The sequence below is a fragment of the Scylla paramamosain genome, chromosome 30 (genome assembly GCF_035594125.1).
Source record: "Scylla paramamosain isolate STU-SP2022 chromosome 30, ASM3559412v1, whole genome shotgun sequence".
Classification (NCBI taxonomy): Eukaryota; Metazoa; Arthropoda; class Malacostraca; order Decapoda; family Portunidae; genus Scylla; species Scylla paramamosain.
Window position 1 is genome coordinate 1831342 of NC_087180.1, and position 24844 is coordinate 1856185.

General features: G+C 39.7%; 1 long non-coding RNA gene across 1 annotated transcript in view; it reads right to left on the reverse strand.

The window, feature by feature from the left end:
- The window catches only part of LOC135116048 (uncharacterized), a 152224-nt gene that overhangs the window by 44996 nt on the left and 82384 nt on the right, over positions 1-24844 (reverse strand). Inside the window, exon 2 of the long non-coding RNA XR_010276149.1 lies at positions 23221-23253. This is a non-coding gene — a long non-coding RNA (uncharacterized LOC135116048). The remainder of the gene's footprint in view (positions 1-23220; positions 23254-24844) is intronic.

A 24844-nucleotide genomic window follows, 5' to 3' on the forward strand; every position in this document is an offset into this window, starting at 1 on the left:
TTAGTTCAGTCTCTCTCTCTCTCTCTCTCTCTCTCTCTCTCTCTCTCTCTCTCTCTCTCTCTCTCTCTCTCTCTCTCTCTCTCTCCTGTCACTCTCAACATCTGTTTCCCCAAAAAATATGATCTGCAAGTAACCACATTCACATTCTGGTCACATATACCACATTCTTTGTCAACTCTCTCTCTCTCTCTCTCTCTCTCTCTCTCTCTCTCTCTCTCTCTCTCTCTCTCTCTCTCTCTCTCTCTCTCTCTCTCAATACAGCACATCTTCTATGGAAGTTTTCTCTCGTTTTCTTTATCTCTTTCTGTCGATTTTTCCTTTCGTTTCAGTTTCCTTTTTCCTGTTGGTATTTCTCTCTCTCTCTCTCTCTCTCTCTCTCTCTCTCTCTCTCTCTCTCTCTCTCTCTCTCTCTCTCTCTCTCTCTGTGTGTGTGTGGGTGTGTGTGCGTCTTTCTGGTTCTATCTTCTTATTTTTGCCTTTGTCTTTCTCTTTGCATGTTGAGAGAGAGAGAGAGAGAGAGAGAGAGAGAGAGAGAGAGAGAGAGAGAGAGAGAGAGAGAGAGAGAGAGAGAGAGAGAGAGAGAGAGAGAGATTCTGTCAGCATAATGGTATATCTGTGGATTTCTTCCCCTGTGTACCCTTCTGTCTGTTTGTATGTCTGTTTGTTTGTCTGTCTGTCTGTTCGTTTGTCTGCCTTTCCGTCTGTCCGTTTGAATTTATACACGTCAGATCCTATTAACTCAACATCACACGGTCATCACCAACACCACTTTAACACAACATCAATTTGCCTTTAATTCTGCCACGTCAACACCGCCGCCACCGCCACCACACACACCACAACCTGACCCATAATTAATATCATTGCCACCAGCACCAGCACCACCATCATCATCATTAACGCCATCGCCATCCAAACCATAATCACCATTACTCTTATGCCTAAAGTCTCTCTCTCTCTCTCTCTCTCTCTCTCTCTCTCTCTCTCTCTCTCTCTCTCTCTCTCTCTCCTCTCTCTCTCTTTCTCTCTCTCTCCATTACGGGAAGCCCTCCCTCTCTCATTACTGAGGAAATCGTCTAACTACATCCCGCACGTGACACTCCTCCGTCTCTTTTTCTTATTCTAATCAGAAATATTTTTGCCTCAACTTGGTGCTATTGTCTCGTCCCTTCTGCCATCCCCGCCGCTTTATCCGTCTTCCCTCTGTTTCTTTCTCCCTTACCCTTGTTAGTTCTCCTGCTTCTCTCCTCTTCTGGGTCTCTTCCTTCTATAACTCCTTTGCTCTAGTTTTCATCCTTCTTTTTTTTTTTTTCTTCACATCATCATCGTCTGCGCAGCAACTTCCCTCCCTTTCCTCCTCCTTTTCCTTCCCTGTATTATCAAAGTTTTCAGTTTTCTCCTCCTAACGAGTCTCCTCCTTGCTTTATCATCACCTCCTCGTCCTAGTTCGTCTTATTCTTCCCGTCATTCTCTTCTCTCCATGTTTTAGTGCCATTCCGGGAACCTTGGTGCATCCTGCCTCCGTTCCCTCACGCGTGGTTCATTATTGCAGAGGCGGAATGCAGTTCATTATGTTCTTATAGAGTTACAAATCCCGCGGTATCTGAGAAGAGAGAGAGAGAGAGAGAGAGAGAGAGAGAGAGAGAGAGAGAGAGAGAGAGAGAGAGAGAGGGGGGGGGGGGGAACCGTCGAGACGTTAATGGGGAGTAAAAAACTATTATTGCCTCATCCTCCGTTTTCTTCCACCACTAAACTCCTCTCATTTGTCTCATCGTATTGAGGAACACAAGGGAACACAAAGGCATATCAAACACCACCAGATCTTTTGACTGTTTTCGAGGCGGTTTGTTTAAAGCAATGCTCTATAATATAAAACAGGAAGTATATGATGGCAAAAAAAAAAAAAGCGATGTTCCCTGCAGGCGTCTTCTCTTCCCGTGTAATTCTGTTATAATTTCAGCAGATTCTCTCGTTATAGACCAACATTTTTCCGGGTACGTTTTCTTCATATGTAGTCGGTGACGTCATTTTAGTATGCAATCTACCAACTCGCATTCACAATCCCTAGTAAGTGTTTTTTCTTGTGTTATTTTGAACGTAATCTATCTTTTTGACACTCACACTCAAACGTCTTAAGTAACTAATTTTCTTGTGTAATTTCCGTGAGATATCTCATAGTATTACATCCGAACGTCCCTAGCTACTGGTTTTTTTTTTTTTTTGTGTAATCTTCTACATTATCCATTTTTCAGTCACACACCAATAAAAAACTGTAATCCTTGTGTAATCCTGTACTTTATCCACCACTCACACTCACCACGCCACAAAACTGTAATTCCTATGTAATCCTATACGTAATCCATCATCTCACTCACAACGCCCACAAACTGTAATTCCTATGTAATTCTTATACGTAATCCATCATCTCACACTCACACGCCCACAAACTGTAATTCCTATGTAATCTTATACGTAATCCATCATCTCACACTCAGACGCCCACAAACTGTAATTCCTATGTAATCTTATACTTTATCCACCACCCTCACATTCATCCGCCAATAGAAACTGTAACCCCTATGTAATCTTGTACGCAATATATCCTCTGAGATCCACGCTCACACTCCTATTTACTGTTTTCCTTGCGTAGCCCCCAGTAATCTACCATCTCGCATACTGCACCCACTCACACACGCGTCACTTCCACCTCCCACGCACACAAGATGTTATTGCCCGCCCGCCTCTCTGGACTGGTGGACAGGGCCGTGACTCTGCTCCTGCCCGGGGGATTTGGCGAGCAGAATTTTGCCTTTACTTTATTGGTCGCGGTCTCCGTCCATCAAATCGCGAGTCAAGGAATCCGTCTGAGGGTTTTCCTGGGGTTTCGTTCAATCTGCTCCATAAAAAAAAAAACGGTTTCTTTTGCTTCTTCTCTTATTTATTTTCGCTTCAGGGACATGATTTTTAAGGAATGGAAATTGACTGGGGATTTGAGAGCAAGAAGGGAGAGAGAGGGAGAGAGAGAGAGAGAGAGAGAGAGAGAGAAGGAGAGAGGAGAGAGAGAGAGAGAGAGAGAGAGAGCAAACATGAAAAAAAAGAAAGAACAGATAGACAGTTAGTCAGACAGTCAGACAGACAGACAAACAGACGAACAAGTAGGCAGGCAGAACCAGACAGACGAGCAAACAGACAAAAGAAAAAAAAAACGGTGCAAAGGTAAACACAAACAAAACACAAGCATAAAAAAGAAAGAAAAAGAAAACAAAAAAACTCTAATCGTGACATACAGTCCCCGGGTAAGAAAAAAAAAAATAACACTGAAAAAACACGCTAAAATAAAACACACCGGCTGAAGAATACAGTAATTCTTTCCTGTCACACACACACACACACACACACACACACACACACACACACACACACACGCCTCGCAGCTACAGTGACGCAGCTACAGCAACGCAAGCAAGCAGAGTAACACAAATAGCTACAGTAAGAGGAATAGTGATTGAAGAGCAGCTACGTTGTGGAAGAGTGGATGAACACCAGTGGGGAAGTGGAGGAAGAACAGAGCAGTGTGGAAGATTTTGGAAGAACAGCGTGGGAGAAGAATGTGGAGGAACAACAATAGCAGAGTGGAAGAAGAACAGAGCAATGTGGAAGAACAGCGGATGGCATGAAAACAACCTTGAAGGAGCAGAAAATGTACAATAATGTTTACCGAGAGTGGAAAAAAGCAACCTCAAGAGTGAACAAGAACATCATGAAGGGACAACGCTACATAGAACATCAGCGTGGAGAGAGAGAGAGAGAGAGAGAGAGAGAGAGAGAGAGAGAGAGAGAGAGAGAGAGAGAGAGAGAGAGAGAGAGAAATGCACCGTCTAATAATGTTTACCGCCGCCCTCACACCTGGCCTAGTGCTCACGCTCATTACAGACACCTGAGCGAACGAGGCATGGCGGGGCTAAGTGGCGTATAATGCTTGTCTTTATCCTCATTACGTGAAGCGTGTGACGGGGGCGGTCCTCTATTACGCTTGTTGTGCTGTTTATTGCGCCGAGCGAGGCTTTATGGACGTAAATCACTGCACTACAACAGACAGGTGAGGAGTCAAGAGCTCCCTTGGGGATGTGTGTTTAGGAGCTGCCACGTGTGTGAGTCAGCTAGTGTTTTGCAGTTTAATTTATGATATGCCAGCCAGTCTATCTGCCCTCCTGAGACCCAGCTATTAAGACTCATTCTAATAACACCTATGGGTACGCGAGTTTTAGGAACTGCCCTGTGGAAGTCAGATTGTGTTTTGTAGGCTCCTTACTGCCATATGTCAGTCTATCTTCCTTTCTGACTCTCATCTCTTAAGGTCCATCCACCTAAGATCTATCCTGGTAAGACTTGCCGTGTCAGACCTAACCACACTCGTTCCATCCGGTCTCTTTCAAGGCCTACACCACCTGGCCACCTTCTGCCTGTCTGTGCGCAAGATTTACTTCATCTAAGACCCGAAATGCCTTCATCTCTGTCTCTTATCTTGGTTTACTCCATCCTTTCTCTCTCTCTCTCTCTCTCTCTCTCTCTCTCTCTCTCTCTCTCTCTCTCTCTCTCTCTCTCTCTCTCTCTCTCTCTCTCTCAAAACCAATAGGAACAAAAAATAAATAAGTAAATGATTAAGTAAATGGAAACATACATTGATAATCAGATAAATTCATGAAAAGGTTAACATATATAACATAAAATAAAAAGATATTTCCCTTAACACAAAATTAGTTTCAAACCATAAAGATTTAACACACATGGTGGCAATAACTAAATAAATTATACTACTTAAAATCTGAACTTTCTCCAGTAACACACAGTGAAGAACCTACACGTTTTATTCATAGATTTCATTCTGTACAGTACCTCAATTTTCAGTGAGTTTCCCTCTCTTCTCTCGGGAAAAGAAGAAATAAAAATAAAATTAATTCAGGTCTTCCTCAGTCATCAGGCAGCTGGGGTTTCGATCATGTTTTTTTTTATATATATTTATTTTTTTATTCAGCAGTGAGGAACCTACACGTGCTCATAAATTTCAAACTGTACAGTATTTCAATTATGAATAACAATTTTCCTCACTACACTCAGGGAAAAAAAAAGTTAAAATTCTTCATTCAGACCCTCCTCAATCATCAGAAAATTGCGGTTTCCATCACAGCTTTTTTTCATTCAGCAGTGAAAAATCTGCACTTGTTATTCATAAATTTCACATAATATACTACCTTAATTTTTCAGTGACGTATACTTTCTCTACACTCGGGAAAAAAGGGGGAAAAAATTAGGTCCTCTCCATTCATGAGGCAATTGGGGTTTCCATCACTGCCTTTTCCTTCTGCAGAAACCTGTGTGGCAGACAGACAGACAGACAGACATACAGATTCGCTTCATTTTCTCCTCCGTTCGTTTTAATTTTCAGCAAGGGAGTAAAATCGAGTAAATATGTTTGCTTCAGAGCAGTGCGGGGGCAATTTTTCACGTGGCCTTTGACTTTTGAATAAACAAGGAGGACACACGGACTCTGATTCATCAGTAAATATTTTCCTCCCCGCAGAACCAAGTCAGGATAAAGAGACGTATTCTCATCTTATTCAATTTGACTTATCTGACTTGACGAAGACAATCTGACCCAAGTCGCCTATATTGCTTACGGTGTGTGTGTGTGTGTGTGTGTGTGTGTGTGTGTGTGTGTGTGTGTGTGTGTGTGTGTGTGTGTGTGTGTGTGTGTGTGTGTTAGTAGGTTTAAAGAGTACTATTCTAAAGGTATTTTCTTCTAGTCAATAAAATCAAAGCTTGAAATATATATATATATATATATATATATATATATATATATATATATATATATATATATATATATATATATATATATATATATATATATATATATATATATATATATATATATGTGATATAAAAAGCCATTTAGAGTTTATTATAACTTCCTGGCTGAGCACCTAAATCTACAAGAGAGAGAGAGAGAGAGAGAGAGAGAGAGAGAGAGAGAGAGAGAGAGAGAGAGAGAGAGAGAGAGAGAGAGAGAGAGAGAGAGAGAGAGAGAGACAAGCATAGAGTCACAAGTAGGTGAGTAACTCTTTAGCTGACTATAACAACGAGTCACACAATTCTTCCTTCTGGTCTGTGGTCTTGTAGTAAGGAACACCACGAGAGGCTGTGAGCAGGTCTCGAAACGTCCATCCTCCCCGGACTGAGAGAGCACTGCCTCCCTTGCATGATACGAGTCAACTATGACAAATCTGCTCCGAGGCTCGAACAGCATCATTAGTATCGAAGGGGGAGATTAAGAGTACTTGGAGTCGATTTATCTATTACATGCATATTACGATAGGCCGAAGTGAATCTGCGCAAGAGTATTGGAAAAGTGGAAAATAAACAAAAGGCTAACCTAACACAAATCGGTAAAAATACATTGATCATACCTAAAAGAACAATGACTACAAACTAATCATGTATTCCTAAAAAAAAAAAAAGCAATAAACAAAATTAACATACCTGAATATATACATACATACTGAGCATACCTAAAAAAAAAAGGAAAAAGGAAAAAAGAGAGACAAGGTACATATAAAAGTCATGACGCGTCCATGAATCTCCACTAGTACTCGTATGCGTATAAAAAAAAAAAAAAAAAAAAGAGGCATTACAAAAAACGCACATCTAAACTCAGGCTTCCACAAATCTCCACTAACACACGTACAATAAACCCGTCACAGCCCAGCGTGGAGCTACAGGGAAGTGCCTCTGACCCACCCAAAACTTAACAAGCTTTCGGAAAATTAATGCAAAGGTAAAAAAAAAAAAGGAAAGAAAGAAAAAGAAAAAAAAATCAAGATAATATACTAATATACCCAAAATATAGGCAAAAAATAACTCTTTACAGAATATAAAACTTTACTACAATACACAACCATGACAAAAACACAGTTATAATCTATAGTTACGCCCAATCAACCAAACACAACACGTGGCTCTAACAAAAACACACACAAAAAGAAAAAAATAGAATGAACAACTAAAAAGTGCGAATCAAAACCCAAAAGAAAAAAAATACAATACAACAACCCTGACAATCACAAACACACAGTCATGCATCATTACTACCAACCAACAAGGACACAGAAAGAAGAAGAAGAAGAAGAAGAAGAAGAAGAAGAAGAAGAAGAAGAAGAAGAAGAAGAAGAAGAAGAAGAAGAAGAAGAAGAAGAAGAAGAAGAAGAAGAAGAAGAAGAAGAAGAAGAAGAAGAAGAAGAAGAAGAAGAAGAAGAAGAAGAAGAAGAAGAAGAAGAAGAAGAAGAAGAAGAAGAAGAAGAAGAAGAAGAAGAAGAAGAAGAAGAAGAAGAAGAAGAAGAAGAAGAAGAAGAAGAAGAAGAAGAAGAAGAAGAAGAAGAAGAAGAAGAAGAAGAAGAAGAAGAAGAAGAAGAAGAAGAAGAAGAAGAAGAAGAAGAAGAAGAAGAAGAAGAAGAAGAAGAAGAAGAAGAAGAAGAAGAAGAAGAAGAAGAAGAAGAAGAAGAAGAAGAAGAAGAAGAAGAAGAAGAAGAAGAAGAAGAAGAAGAAGAAGAAGAAGAAGAAGAAGAAGAAGAAGAAGAAGAAGAAGAAGAAGAAGAAGAAGAAGAAGAAGAAGAAGAAGAAGAAGAAGAAGAAGAAGAAGAAGAAGAAGAAGAAGAAGAAGAAGAAGAAGAAGAAGAAGAAGAAGAAGAAGAAGAAGAAGAAGAAGAAACAATAAAAAAAACAAACAAGAGCGAATCAAAACTCAAAACAAAGCATTACAATACAACAACCCTAACAATCACAAACAAATCACCCAACAAGGACACAGAAAGAAGAAGAAGAAGAAGAAGAAATAAAAACAATTAAAAATAAACAAGAGCAAATCAACTCAAAATATAAAACCTCATTACAATACAACAACCCTGACAATCACAAACACACAGTCATACATCATTACTCCCAACCAACAAAGACACAGCACGTGCCTCTGTAACAAAAACAGAAAAAAAAAAACAGAAAAAAAAAACATAATGAACACTTCAACTGACAGAGGGAAGCAAGCACTACAGATCCTCTACATCATTACAACTGTCCCTCATAACAAGGAACACGAGCCACTGTCAATGTTCCATCTACCCGCACTCCTGCTTCCCTGCGTGGCTCCGTGACTCCCTTTGGCCGGGCGACTCTCTTTCGTCCTCCGCATGATGGCAAAATGAAACCAGAGCCAGAAACAAAAGCTCCCCTCTTGTTACAGTGAGCCAATTTAGAGACAGGTGAGGTAACGTGAGCCTGGAGGAGGAAGGATGGAGTTGAGAGGAGAGGCAAGGGTTGAATGAAAGCGACGAGGAAGGGTGGAGTGAGAGAAAGTGAGAGGACACGGGTGAAGGAAGGGTGAGAGGGAAGGGGAGAGAAGGAAGGGGAGAGAGGGAAGGAGGGAGAGGGAGGAAGAAGGGAAAGGTTTGGTGGTTGTTAATTCAGACGATAAAAAAACAGGTAAAAGATAATTGGACAGGGGACAAGAATGGACGCGGCAAGTGCTGAGAGAGAGAGAGAAGAGAGAGAGAGAGGAGAGAGAGAGAGAGAGAGAGAGAGAGAGAGAGAGAGAGAGAGAGAGAGAGAGAGAGAGAGAGAGAGAGAGAGAGAAATGGCCTAAATTTAAAGGAGGGTAAGTTTGGCTAGAGAAGAGACGGAAATTCGATGCAGGCTGAGAGATTAGACTTAGAGGAGACGAGGAGAGGAGAGAGAGAGGAGAGACGAGAGAGGACGAGAGGAGAAGAGAGAGAGAGAGAGAGAGAGAGAGAGAAGAGACGGAGAGAGAGAGAGATTCATTAACCATATTTCTTTCACTTCTATACAATTGACAGCCGCGCGCTCTTGAACCGGCGAGGCTTAAAGGGGTGCCAGTGGTGCACAAAGCAATGAGGCGCCTATGATGAGGAGCAATCAACATGTTTTCCTCACAAATATCTGCCGCTTTATTGAGCAATGGATTCCGCCGAAATAATATACACATATCCTAACCTCGTTAAGCTTTCGGGTGCAAATTTGAATATCATGAATTTTTTACTCAATTTTTCTTTATACTTTTCTGTTTGAGTATCTATCCCCTGTTTGACTGAGCGGAGGATTCAAAGGGAATTGTGATCTTTTGGTAGCTTTTTTTTTCGCTCCTCTGACTGTTTTTGTGGCCCATTCTGTCGGTCTGTTTCTTCTCTATAGACCTTTTCCTTCATGCTTTTCTCTCACTATCTATCTGCTGTTGAAGTGACTGAAGGATTCAGACGCAACTGTGAGCTTCGTGATTTCTTTCTTTCCTCTGACTGTTTCGGTCTATTTCTGCCGAACAATTTCTTCCCAGGAGATCTGAATTTAACATGTTTTTCTCTCACTACGCTGCCAGTGTCAAGGGCAGCTGGCGCCACGTGTGTAGGTCACTGGCGCAGACACGAGGCGGTCAAGGTCGACCAAAATTCAATAGGGTCTTGGTGATCACTTGCAGCCTAATTGGTAACGTGTCGACTCGTGTTTACACTGAGCGGCGAGCTAAGGCTCACTCCCCGGCGACCACCTCTCCATGCCACTGCATCACGCCCTTATATCACTCTCCTTGTTTCCCAGATGCTCCACTGGCGGTGATGCTGCTACTACATATCCAGTCTTAACACTATTACTGCTAAACAACAACTTTTCTCAATTACCTTCAATAAACTTATTTTTAGATTTATTCTTGTAATAATTTCTCATAAGCAACCTCTGTAGCCTAGGAAAGAATTAGCCTTCTATTCTCATATTATGTCTCTATGCAAACATTAGTCTTCTGAATATTAACAAAGGACAGTCTTAGTAGTAATTGGGTTAACTATTTATTCACATGTGTGATTGTGATTGCATTTTGGTACAGCAAGTTATTAAGGCCTGCTGGAACTATGGCTCGTATTCTTGAAAGCTTTCTTATAATGACGGTTTTTTTCAAAGGCCACAGACGCGATAAATTAGGTTTTCAAAGGCCACAGACATGATAAATCAAGTTTTCAAAGGCCATAGATACGATAAATCAGATTTTCAAAGGCCATAAATACGATAAATTAGATTTTCAATGGCCACAGAGATGATAACTCAAGTTTTCAAAGGCCACAAACACGACAAATCAAGTTTTCAAAGGTCACAGACACGATAAATCAAGTTTCCAAAGGCCACAGACACAATAGCTGTGGGTCTCGTGGATATTTTCTTATCCGCTGAGCAGAATGTTTGTTAAACCATCTACACAAACATGAAAATATTCTCGGAAACCTAAATAACTTCCGCTATAGCCTGATAAAAAAAGATGAGGCACGGTGCTGACACATTTCAAAGTACGAGGAAAGCTGCCTGTCCTGCCTGTGAACTATCTTGAGCCATCATAGATCGCGAGTCCATCACAGCTCCCTGGTCGTCACTGGTTTACTGGTAGGGACTGTGCCAATTAAGTTATGGAAACCATATTGCTATTCCCTTCACTGGTAAAGTCTGTAACTCTGCCAGATTCCGTGTATCCATCTTCCTAGGACTCCATCTATTTCAGCAGAGGATTATCAGCACTTGTTTATTACTAAAGTGGCCAACCGGATCAGAACTTTTCCGCCTCTCAATTTCTGGGAGCCTCTAATTAAGCATTTTTTTCTCCTTAGCCCTTAGCCAACCTCCTATTGACATGAAACGCGTACCGAGAACTAGTTAACACTGAAATGAGGGAAGATGCGTTTAATTAAGTAAGAGTGCTGACAATTATGTCGATATCAATTCAAAGGCTTTGTGAGATGTATATTAGTATCATCATTAGGAACAATGCTTCCCTGGAGAAAATATGTGAATTACAGGATTTGAATTTGATTTCTTTCGCTCCCTAACTAGTCTTTCTATTTTTCTTTTGATGTTAAGTTTTCATGTTTTCGTTGGTATATATATTCAAATGTCTATATAGGAATATTTGTATACGTATCTTTCAAGGTACAAATTTGCTGAATGAATAATGTAGACAGATTATTATCCTCTGATTTTTTTTTTTTTTTTTTTTTGTGTTACTAAATCGTAGATCTTGTCAAACCTGGTAATGTTATTACTTGTAGCCATTACACAATACAACATCGAAGTCTACTATAGACCCTACTAATAATCAACTTACCTTTATCTGCTTCTAGTCGTGACTAACTTCAATTAGTTTTACGAATGGATCTTAAAAAAAGGCTCAGAAAAGCATCAGGTTTAAAGTATTTTCTTCCTCCCTTACTTGCCTTCCTCTTCATATTGGCAGCCTTCATTGATGTTCCCTGTCCAATCATCTTCACCTCGCTTCTTATCATCTGAACTAACATCCATCTACTCAGACTAGCCTCCTTTCTCCCTGTCCTTATCCCTTCCCTCCGTTCTATTCAACCCTTCCTTCTTCTTTACGTCATTCTCCCTCCTCCAGCCTCTCCCTTCATCACCTGCCTTTAAATTGGTGCACGGCAAAGAAAGGGCGCTGCGAGCTTTTCTTTCTAACTCTGGTTTCATTTCCTATCATGCTCTGGACGAAAGGAAGGAACCCACTGACTGAAGCGAGTCACAGGATTACGCAGGGAAGGCCGTATGAAAGTGGGCAGGCTCTTAGGGTTTAGTACTGCATGTCTTGACGGTGGCCCGTATTCTGAAACGCTTTGCTCTCTCACCACGACTGTTCTCAAAGGCCACAGAGATGATTAGTCGTGTTCCCGTTCATAATTTAGAAATCTTGTCAATCTCTCACTAGAACCATAAAAACACCCTTAAAAGTGGTGGAACTTCATGTAGAGTTTTAAATGCAGTGGAGGTGCGGCGCAGAACAGTTTCAGAATATGATCCAGTGTCTCAACTACAGAGTGAAATGATGCGTTGGACAATACTATCTTGACAACAGTCCATATCCATGCTAACTAATTAGACGATATATTTCTTCTCAGCATACGACACTTGTCATGATGCCAGGAAAATATGATTACAGTAAGGAAGAAATAAGATGTGATAATGTTTATAGAGGAGCCCACGCCCTGCAAAGACAAGTCCCCTGGGTTAGGATTGGTTATCGACACACCCATTTCAGTCTCTGGCACGTCTCTCTCTCTCTCTCTCTCTCTCTCTCTCTCTCTCTCTCTCTCTCTTACTCTGCCGTCCCTCCTTCAGTCTGTCACACTTCCTTCGTCTGCCTTCCTTCCCTCAGTTTCCTGCTTCACTCCCTGTCACACCTCTACTCCTTGCCAAACCTCCTCACCCTGTCACGTCATGCCCTCGCCTCCCTGACATACTCACGTCGCCCGCACGCCTCCTGGGAGGAACAGTCTAGTGTCTTTATGGAATTACTCACGATTGGATGCTTTGTTGGCAATGGAGCCGATCTGCAGAGTTACCCAATGTTCTGCGGGTCATTGTGTGTGTGTGTGTGTGTGTGTGTGTGTGTGTGTGTGTGTGTGTATGTGTGTGTGTGTGTGTGTGTGTGTGTGTGTGTGTGTGTTGATTCTCTCTCTCTCTCTCTCTCTCTCTCTCTCTCTCTCTCTCTCTCTCTCTCTCTCTCTCTCTCTCTCTCTCTCTCTCTCTCTCTCTCTCATACTCTTAAGGACACAAAGGACATCGCATGTAACACAATCATCACACACACACACACACACACACACACACACACACACACACACACACACACACACACACACACACACACACACTAACACTAACACAGGTAACACTAACCAAAGCACCTGAACAAAGCACAACGCAGCACAACGCCTGACAAAGCTGCCGGACTGGAGACACATGTAAGTCACTGCCCTCACACAGGCGCTGACGGCCACGCAAATCACGGGATGACGCGTAGGACACAACTCGTAAGACGGTATTTTGTCCCAACGAGAAAATTGCACCTCAGATTGACAGCGACGCCAGCACAGTGAACGTGGTGCGTGGTGGCTGTGACGCTCCCACTCAGCCTGTCAAGCAGTGTGATGTAAGGCACACTGTAGAAGAAAAAAAAAAATAGCAGTGGGATTTTCAAGACAGTTATCTTTGACCTGTACCTGCGCGAATGGTTTGATGAAGTTTAGCGGCATCACAAAATCGCTACAAAATCACTACCTGTGAAGGAGAGAAGGACGTAAATTTAAATGCATCAGTATATTTTATGTTGAATTTACGTAAACGATTTAATGAAGCACAGCAGCATCACAAAATCACTACCAAATCTTAATCAGTGGAGGAGAATTGCACGCAAAACTTTAGGTACGACTACATCAATACAATTCACGTTCAACCTCTCACATTCTTAAGCGCGTTTCCAATTCTTTAAAAAAAATGAGTCATAAGGCGCCGGCTGTGGTTACAATAAAACGTCAACCCTTTCACTGGGAAACAGCCGTGAGCCAGGATGGAGCTTTCGTCCCGCCTGCCACGACCCGAGCACTGTGCAAAGAAAGGCATCCCTCAACACCCCACAGAGGAATATATGAAAGAGAATGGACCCGTCCCTAAAAAAAATACCCATGTCCTTATGAAGGGAATTTTGAACAAAAACTACGTACAAAATCATGATTCAAACTAATGATTTTTTAGTCATCTATGAGGATATAAATCAACATTGCACGAAACTGGAATACCTTAGCCATCTCTATGACATCAACTCAGTGACTGATGCGAATTCTCATGTTTACTACAACAGTGTGATATGAACCTAGACTACAACATGGAGTAATTCAAGTCTCTTAGCGTCTGTAATAGCACCGCACGAACAAAGGCATCCTGCAGCTCCCCACGGAAGAAACATGGTATGAGTCAGCTAGTACGTTTCAAAATAAGCATCTTTTATTCATCCATGAAAGTGAAAATCAAGAAAGCGCGAAATTGGAATACTTTAGCGATCTCATGGATGTAAACTTGTCGGGATGTGCTCACCGACTGCTGCGGAATCTCAAATTTACAACAACAGGGTGGTGCAGATCTCGACTATAGTATCGAAACGCCAGCGAGTAATCGAGTAAGTGTCTGTACCTTAAATTTTGGATTATTCAGATGAGGTAAAAAAAGTCTCATACTGCAATCTTCTCAAGTTTTGAAAACTTTTTTTTTTTTTTTTTTTAGATACTGGCACCTTCAGCGGGCCTTTTTTTTTTTTTTTTAAACCTTTTTGTTGCCCTCGGTGGGTCAGAGGTGCTCGTACATAAAAGACACACTCCAGGCTACGTGCAATGCCTCAGTGTTTCATTGAGCCACATATCACCGTTTACCTGAAGGCTCACTTAATGCAGAAAACGAAATTGTGACAAGTTCTCTTCCATTCTTCGGTAACGCGACACGTGTAATATATATGATGGCCATTACTGTCTCGCGCCTCGCTGGTTTAAGAGGACACCCGATGGCCTATACCTTCCTGGGCATGAAATATGAACTGTTTATCATGTATTCATCTTGTACAAATGTACCAGAGTGTCGGGCCTTGCTGCATCCACCTTCGTGTGTGTGTGTATGTGTGTGTGTGTGTGTGTGTAATGTAAATGTTTTTGGTCATATAATTAGCTTTGTCGTTGTTTAAGTTCGCTTCGGAGTAGAATAAATGCTTTTGGACCACAAGTGTGTGATATTGGGTATCATTATATAGAGGCATCTGAAATTTTAATTTATAATTCTGTATTAGATTTGTAGTCAATATACCTATATATCTATATCTACCTATATGTCTAACTAACTATCTTTCTCTATAAGTCTACCTATATATATATATATATATATATATATATATATATATATATATATATATATATATATATATATATATATATATATATATATATATATATATATATATATATCTGTCTATATTTCTATCTCGTCTATCTATTTATCTATCTGTCTATGTGTGTGTGTGTGTGTGTGTGTGTGTGTGTGTGTGTGTGTGTGTGTGTGTGTGTGTCGATTTCCCAACGCATACGTATAATACCAGTCCTTACAATTTACACCGAAGCATAAGAGGTCACAAAACACCTTTAGAGAGACGCTGATGTGCACCAGGCCGCGGCAACAACACGTAACAAGGCAGTCTGCTGCTCCCATCACCACATCACCGCCAGGAAACAAGTGTCCCATAAAGGAGGAAATATGGCACGTGTCACCTGAGCGTCTGAAAATAGCGACAGATGATTGGCTCTCTCAGCACCTTTCCCCTTGCCCAGATGAGTGGAGCGAAGGCCCATATCAATACACAGGCCATTCCATTAAGACTGTTGTCGTGGAAACTGTAAAACATGTTTAGAAATTCGTACAACTGTTTACTACCTATTGTGAATGGAAGGTCACGCAGGTGTAATATGATGTGAATCTGAGAACGTAAAAGATAAAAGTCAAGGATATAGAGAACATAAGAACATAAAACAAGGCAAACTGCACGAAGCCATCAGGTATACACGTGGTAGTCCCTGTATAATATATGGCTTACCTATATCCACTATCATCCTTGTCGATAAATTTGTCTAATCTTCTTTAAGTTTCCTAATGGCTCGGTGGAAGAAAGTGTGTAACTGGCAAAGGAATAGTTATGTGAAATCTATATGAGTTGAACACACGTATATACTAACTTAATAACTGGCTAATGAACATGTGTCTGTCTTGTCCGTTTTTATTTGGCACTGGATGTCTTTGCTTTTCTCTGTCTGTTTGTCTTTGTCTTTGTCTTTTTTTTTTTTTTTATACACGAGGGGCGCTGGCCAAAGGCACAAAAAAAAAGGGCAAAAAAAAAAAAGGCCGACTAGAGTGCCAGTCCCAGAAGCAAGGGCAAAAGCATTACCGAAATCTATTTAGAAGATAAGTGTCGTGAAATTTCCCTTTTGACAGAGTTCAAGTCATAGGGAGGAGGGAATACAGAAACAGGCAAGGAGTTCCTGAGTTTGCCAGAAAAGGGGATGAGCTATTGAGAATACTGGGTAACTCTTGAATTAGAGAGGTGGACAGAATAGAGATGAGAGAAAGTACAAAGCCTTGAGCAGCAAGACCGCAGGAGGAGGGAAGGCATGCAGTTAGCAAGATTGGAAATGCAGTTAGCGTGAAAATAACGATAGAAAAGAGCAAGAGCTGCAACATTGCGGAGATGAGAGAAAGGCTAAAGATAGTTAGAGGAAAGGAGTTGATAAAACGAAATGTTTTTTATTTCACTCTGTCTAGAAGAGTGGTATGAGTGGAACCACCCAAACATTTAAAACATATTCCATACATGGACGGATAAGGATCCTGTACAGAGTTTGCATCTGGGAGGATGAGAAAAACTGGTGGAGACGATCCAGAACAATCAACTTTATAGAAGCTGTTTTAGCTAGAAATGAAATGTGAAATTTCTAGATTAGATTGTTGGTAAAGGACAGACTGAGGATGTTCAATGAAGAAGAGGGTAACAAATGAGAGTTACTGAAAAAAAGAGGATAGTTATGTAGAAGGTTGTGTCGAGTTGAAAGATTAAAGAACTGAATTTCTGAGTCATTGAAGAATACTAAGATAGCTCTGCCCCAATCGGATATTTAAAAAAATCAGGTGTTCTGTGGCTTCCCTGTGTGAGTTGTTTGATTCCTGAATGTTTGGAAGTTTATAATAAAAAGAAGTGGAAAAATGCAGGGTGGTATCATCAGCGTAGGAGCGGATAGGACAAGAAGTTTTGTTTAGAAGATCATTGATAAATTGTAGGAAGAGCAGCAACAGAACGGTCAGAAAGGAAACTTGATACGAAGTTACAGAAAGAAGAATAGAAAACCGTAGGAAGGTAGTTTGAATATCAAAGCTTTGTGCCAGATCCTCTCAAAAGCTTTTCATATGTCTAAGATAACAATAAAAGTTTAACAAAAATCCCTAAAAGAGGATGACCATGACTCAGTAAGGAAAGCCAGAAGGTCACAAGTAGAACGGCCACGACGGAACCCCACATTGTCGATCAGATAGAATGTTGTGGAGTGATAAAATTTTAAGAATCTTCCTGTTGAGGATATACTCAAAAACCTTAAAGTAATAAGACGATAGTTTCAGAGATTAGAGGAATCACTATTTTAAGGAACAGCCTGAATGTAAGCAAAGTTTCACCAGGAAGGAATGATAGATATTGATAGACAAAGTTGGAAGAGTTTGACTAGGCAAGGTGCAAGCACGGAGGCATAGTTTCAGAGAACATTAGGAGGAACCCCATTAGGTCTATAAACCTTCCTATGGCTAAAGGCATGGAAAATATCACTATGAAAGGGCAAAAGAGTCGGGTGGAGGAGAAACAAGCTCTGAATAATACAAGGGTTTTTAGCAAATCTATGAAAGAAGAGTTAAACTTTAGAGATATCTGAGATGGCAATGGTGTCATCAGGTCGGAATAAAGGAGAGAAAGACGAAGAAGCAAATTTATTAGAGAGATTTTTGGCTGCCAGAAGTCACGAGTGGTGTTAAATGAAGAAAGATTTTGACATTTTCTGTTGTTCTATTGTTCTATTGTTTTGGGCTAGTAGGAGAGCAGACTTAGCATGATTCCCCGCAGAAATATGAAGTTCATGAAATTCAGGTGATGCAGGGCTCAAGTATCTTTCGTGGGCCACCTCTCTATCATGTATAGCACGAGAACAGGCTGTGCCAAACCAAGGTTTGGAAAGTTTGGGTCATGAGAAAAGAGTGTGGAATGTACGCCTCCATGCCAGACACTATCACCTCTGTTATGCGCTCAGCACACAGAGACGGGTCTCTGACACGGAAGTAGTAGTCATTTCAAGAAAAATCAGTATAATACCTCCTCAGTTCCCCCCAGTCAGCAGAGGCAAAACGGCAGCAAGACACCTCCGCTGTGGGGGATCCTGAGAAGGGTCTGGAGCGATAGGACAAGATACAGATATAAGGTTGTTTTTGGAGGAGCCCATCGAAGAAGATAGGATATATTAAAAAACTTAACCTCTAATCTCTCCGCATAAGCGGAAAGATTAGAGGTTAGAAAAAGGTCAAGAATGTTGGGTGTATCTCCAAGACGGTCAGGAATACGACTAGGGTTTTGCACTAACTGCTTTAGGTCCTGGAGGACAACAGTCAATCAGTCTGTCTCTGTCTGTCTGTCTGTCTCTGACTGTCTGCCTGCCCGGTCCTGCCTGCCTGCCTGCTTGCTTGTCTTTGTGTGTCTGTCTGTCTTTCTCTGTGTCTCCCTGTCTTCATCTGTTTTCTCTGTGTCTCCCTGTCTTCATCTGTTTTCTCTGTGTCTCCCTGTCTTCATCTGTTTTCTCTGTGTCTCCCTGTCTTCATCTGTTTCTATCTCTAAATCACTCAAAATGTAAGCAATTACGTTAAAATGTAGCCTTTTTATTTTGGAATTAACAACCTAACAACCTCTACGGACAGACACGAGAGAGAGAGAGAGAGAGAGAGAGAGAGAGAGAGAGAGAGAGAGAGAGAGAGAGAGAGAGAGAGAGAGAGAGAGAGAGAGAGAGAGAGAGATGATACTCAAAAGACAAAGACTGAAGTACCATACACAAAAGAATACAATGACAGAAAAAAAAAACAATTATACGGAAAAAAGGGTCTAATTACACGTTTAATTGGGACGTAAAGCTATTAACTGAGTGAATGGTACTCCAGTGATGATCGCAGTAAAACAACCCTAATGAGTCTGATTGGGCAAAATACAATTATCATGTTTATGGGACTCGTCATATGGCGCACACTTAATAGGCTCCTTTTTTTTTTTCACCCTGCAATAGTTGAATTTATTTTTCCAGTATTATGGAGTTCATTAAATGTTACAACTAAGGCATCGGAACGAGGTGCTCACAGGTTGTAATTGACTTTGTGATGCATGAAAAAAAAAAAAAATCATTGAACACACACACCAACACCAACACACACACACACACACACACAAACACACACACACACACACACACACACACACACACACACACACCCACGATAGTCATTCAAATGGAGTAAAATTTCATATCTTCGCTTTCTTAGAAATTAAATTGAGAACAGCAAAATTCAATCAACGTCTGGAGACACCGCCTTGATATTATTTGGCCCTGGAAATATTACATTGGACTCTGCATACTCGAGGGAAGGACGGGGGATGCCGACTCATAACCAGGACTGAGAGAATTGGATGACGTGGAGGATCCTCCCTTGCTATAGTTGAGGTGGGCTAGGTTAGGTTAGATTAAGTTATCTACCTCCTTCTATCCAGCCCTCATCTTTATTCTCCTGCTTGTCTTTTGCTTATATAGAGTGACTCATCTGTAACAAGAAATATTGGGTTTTAAAAAAGATAGATCTAAAAAAAAAAAAGACAGGAGGGAATTGGTTCTTAAATAGAGTGATGCATGAATGGAATAGACTCAGTAATTTGCTTATTAGTAATGGGCCAATAGGAAGCTATGCAAGAAGATCAAATAAGTTTATGGATGAGGATAACAGGTGCAAATAAGTAAATATGTTTCATGCATGACTGCCATGGAAAGGGACTGCCATGGAAAGGCCTCACAGTTTATTGTACCTTCCCTCATTTACTTTTTCTTATTTATTTATTCTATTTTTTTTTACTGTTCTTAAGAAACTTAGTAAACGCCAATAGGTTTGCTGGTATTGTTTCTTCGTGTTTTATTTATTTATTTATTTTTCTTATATGTAGTTGTCTGTTGTTCTGTGTTTGTGTCTGTCTGTCACTGTTCCTCTGATTTTCTCTCTCTATCTGTATCTAACCAAGCCTAACCCAACTACCTAACCATATTATAGTTGGTGGATCGTCATCATGCTATCCATATAAAGGGTGCTTTATTATTATTATAATATATATATATATATATATATATATATATATATATATATATATATATATATATATATATATATATATATATATATATATATATATATATATATATATACTCGTATATATATATATATATATATATATATATATATATATATATATATATATATATATATATAAAATGTGTTACCCGAGCCACTGTCAAGGTTCCCTCCAATTACGATATAAATTAGATGAACTCGTAACGCAAGTAATAGCATAATTAATTTATTTAAACTGTTATGAGCGGCTCTGACATTACGTTATCGAAAATTTAATAAAAGAAGTCTAAAAGAAACATCAAAAACTTAACTGACTTTTCTCTCGGATCTTCTAATATTTTTTTGGGGGGAAATGCACTTTTTTTTCTTTCCTTATCTTTTACCGGTTACCCAAATGCACACACACACACACACACACACACACACACATACATACAGACATATGCACACACACACACACACACACACACACACACACATACATACAGACATATGCACACACACACACACACACACACACACACACACACACACACACACACAAAAAAAAAAAGAAATCCAAGAGCGCGGTCCATAAACAGTCACTCTTTACAATCCGCTATGTTTTGGCCTTCACCTTTTCTTCAACACTTACCTTATTTTTCTTCCCATACCACTTATGTCTTTTTCTCTCTCTTTTAAACACAATTATGATCCTCCCCTCTGTCCTCCTCAACACTTTTCTCTTGTTGTTCACTCTATTTTTAAACGGAATTGCCTCTTTTTCCTTCCCTCCCTCTACTCTTAAACACATCTCCATTTTTTCGTCTCTTTGTAAACACGGTGACTGCCTCTCTTTCCCTCTATCAAGTACGCTTGTACTTTTTTGCCCTCACCAATTAGCCTTGTACTAAAGTTTTTTTTTTAGAAAATATGAAAACAATAAGATCAAAGTATTAACTCTTTGGGAAAATTGTGTTGCAAAATAACACATCATTTACATAAACCCATCCATATGGTCAAAACACACACATGAAAGCCTTTGTGTTTGTTTTCCTATACATAAGGAAGGCAAATGAGAGAGGTGAGGTCGAGGCGAGTAAAAGAGGGAGTGAAGAGGACGGTAGGGGCCGAGATGAGAGGATTAGGTGAGGTAAATGTAGATGAATTGTATAAATATTTCGTAGATAAAGTTCATACAGGTCAGTTGGCAAATATCCCGTATAGGACAATAAGATCTCAAAAAAAAAGACCCTAAATGGATGACTGCTAGGTTAAAGCATTATATAGGGCGTAAGAGAAGTATATATAAGAGATTAAGGGCAGGTGAAGAAGTTTTAAAGTCACAATATAATGAATTAGTTGAAACAGTCAGGAAGTTAAAGAGGAAATAGTGGAATTAGAAGTGATGTTAGTAAATTTGTGGATGACATAAAGATAGGTAGATTAATTAGGTCAGAATCGGATGCCATCGTCTTGCAGGCAGATTTAGATAAAATTAATGAATGGATGGATAGATGGCAAATGCAATTTAATATCAATAAATGCAAAGTACTTAGCGTAGGTAGAGGAAACCCACACAGTAGGTACACGTTAAACAACCAAACTCTGGTAGGTACAGGGTACGAGAAGGATTTAGGAGTTATAGTTAGCTCTGAACTCCGTCTAGGGAAACAATGCATAGAAACCAGAAACAAGGCAAATAGGGTACTAGGATTAATTTTTAGGAGTGTTAAAAGTAGAAGGCTGGAAGTAATATTAAAGTTATACTTGGCGCTGGTCAGACCTCATCTAGACTACGCTGTGCAGTTCTGGTCCCCACATTACAGGAAAGATATAGGTCTATTAGAATCAGTACAGAGGAGAATGACCGAAAGGATACAGGGGATGAGGAGTATTCCTTACGAGGCGAGGTTGAAGCTGTTAAATTTACATTCTTTGGAGAGACGTAGGTTAAGAGGGGACCTGATAGAAGTCTAAGTGGTATAAGGGTTATAACAAGGGGGATATAAGCAAAATTCTTAGGATCAGCAACCAGGGTAGAACAAGAAATAACGGGTTCAAGCTTGAAAAATTTAGGTTTAGGAAGGAGATAGGAAAAAATTGGTTCTCAAATAGAGTGGTAGATGAGTGGAACGGACTCAGTAATCATGTTGTTAGTGCTAGGACACTAGAGAGCTTTAAGAGAAGATTAGATAGGTTTATGGATGGGGATAATAGATGGAAATAGGTAGGTATATTTCATACAGGGACTGCCACGTGTAAGCCTGGTCGCTTCTTGCAGCTTCCCTTATTTCTTATGTTTTTATGTTCTTATGTTCAAAGCAAGACCAAAAATAGCTTCAGAAAAAAAAAAAGTACATGTGAACTGTGTCTTCCAAAAAAGGAAATCAAGTGTTTGCAAAGAAATAACCAGTCCAGGAATGGAGCTGCCTTGAAATTCTTCTCTTAAACACGGTCAACTCGTGGGAAGATGGAAGTATAGAGTCATGCTATTATTTACTTAGGGTTACTCTGAATGCAAGTTTTAGTTGACATCATTATCCGGATCAGTGAGTCTCATCCGGACGGACGTCACTTTGGTGGCTTTGGGATTCAGAAAGAATAGTCCGAAGTGATTTAATGTGATCATACATAATTTTTTGATCAGCTCATAACTGGTCCTGTCTTATATTTAGATTATTCAACACTAGAAGCACTCACTGTGTTATCTGGGCGGCTATTCCACGGAAGAACAAACTTTTGTCTCATAGCAGGCCTTGTTTCCACAACTTTTCTAAGTGGCTAATACTTTGATATTACTGTTATTGATATTTCAAAAATCATCTCAGTGCAAGGTTGATTGATAATAGGATTGAAAACAGCTTTATTAATACAAGTGGTAAATGGGAAGAGCATTACCAGTGAACCAGGCAGCATCAGTTTTACTCATATCGGCAGTAGTTACTTTTACCTTTCCTAACAAAACATGTTTGTTTCTTTCTTTTTCTGTTCCACCATACACTTGTATCATTCTCCTCTACTTTTAATTACACTAGCTTTTCTTCCTCTACTCCAGAGCAAAACGAATGTCTCTTTCTTTCCTCCTCTGCTGTTAAAACACAACACTCCTCTCTTTCGTCTTTACTTTTAAACACATAACTTCCTTGCTTTTTCCCTCTTTCTCAATACAACACTGGCATCTTTAATTCTCTCTTTCTAAATATAACACTCTTCTCTTTTTCTCTATATTTCCAACCAGCACTTCATTTTTCCCATGCCATTCTATTGCTGAACCCAACACAAACTTGCGTCTGTCTTTCTCTTCCTTTACAATTATAATGAAAGTGGCAATAATAATAGCAGACTACATGTACTCACGGGGGACGGAGGAGCCGTGCCGCCCCCTCACACCTGCAAGAACCGAAGGATTGTGTTAATATTCAAATGCTTACATGAATGTTAAACAGAGAACAAAGTGATGTACAATATGCATAAATGATTAATTACTCCTGAATAATTAATCAGCGAAGCGAGCCAGGGAGCAAAATAAATAGGTAAATAGGGTATCGACTTTCGTGTGCTTTAGAAGCCTGTGCATCATGACAGTAATGCAAGTATTTCTCCGGGGGATGTGGGAAGCCTGTGCCGAGCTGTCTTTAATAATAATATCTTTGTTCCCACCGTCGACTGAGTCCTCTCCACTTCTCTACTTCTGAATGGTTTCCCACTTCATATTAAAATTGAACGAAGAAAAAAAAGAAAAAAAAAAGAGTAAAATCAATAAATAAGTGAAAAAAAAAGTAAAGACGTAGAGAGCACATACAACGAAATATAACAATCTTAGTATTTTCCACATGCTACATCAGAATATACGCCTGTAAAGCTTGGAATATGCCGCATAATTTAATTGGCACACATTGTTTTCCACAGGTGGCGGCACCACAACAAGTGCTCGCCAGTATTCACTCATTTCCCTCTGCTTCAGTTGCGTGTGGCCAGACCAGCACCACAATGATATTAAGATCACCATTCACCTCCTCTATATTGTCTGTGGTTTGTTCCTTGAAGCAGACTTGCAATCAGCACATACGCGTGTGAAGAGTCAAGGTATTCGAGGCGTGACGTCTGAGTAGTGCTAGTTTAGTTAACAGACAACATTCGTCATATCCACAAGGCTGTTCACGTGTTTTTCTGGTGTAAGAGGGAGGAGATGCCACGTATATATATATATATATATATATATATATATATATATATATATATATATATATATATATATATATATATATATATATATATATATATATATATATATATATATATATATATATATATATATATATATATATATATATATATATATATATATATTAGATTTTTTATTTATTATTATTATTATTATTATTATTATTATTATTTATTATTATTATTTATTTATATTCTTATGAAAACCGTATAAAGGCTGATTTTCCTCTCTCTATCGTGTTTTGGAACATACTTTTCGCATATTCCAGAGGGTTTACACTTTGATGGATTATAAACATTTCCGTGTCCTTTCTTTCCTCTACCAGCATACGCCAAAATCATCCTTTAGTACCGCAAGCGTTACTCCCGCAAGTGCATTTCTAAACACTGTATTGAGTAGCTGAGAGCAACAATGAAAGGCTTTGTTGGTTTAAAATAGTACACATGAAGACTAAGATTCGGTAACTAAAAAGGTAAGACATTTCATACAAGAAGTGCCACGTGTATGCTTGACGGCTTCTTGCAGCTTCCCTTATTTTCTTATGTTCTCACGCTAATTAACTAGCTATAAGTACACCTCGTTGGTGGATGAGAACCGCGCAGATTCTAAGACGCTGAACTGATTAGTGGAACACGGGAATCGTAGCCTTTCTTAACGTGTCCATATTTCCCACTTTCTTCTAAACAGGAAAGACAGTACTTCCTAGGTTATTCATTTTTATTCCTAGGTTATTCATTTTTATTATCTGAAGTGTTT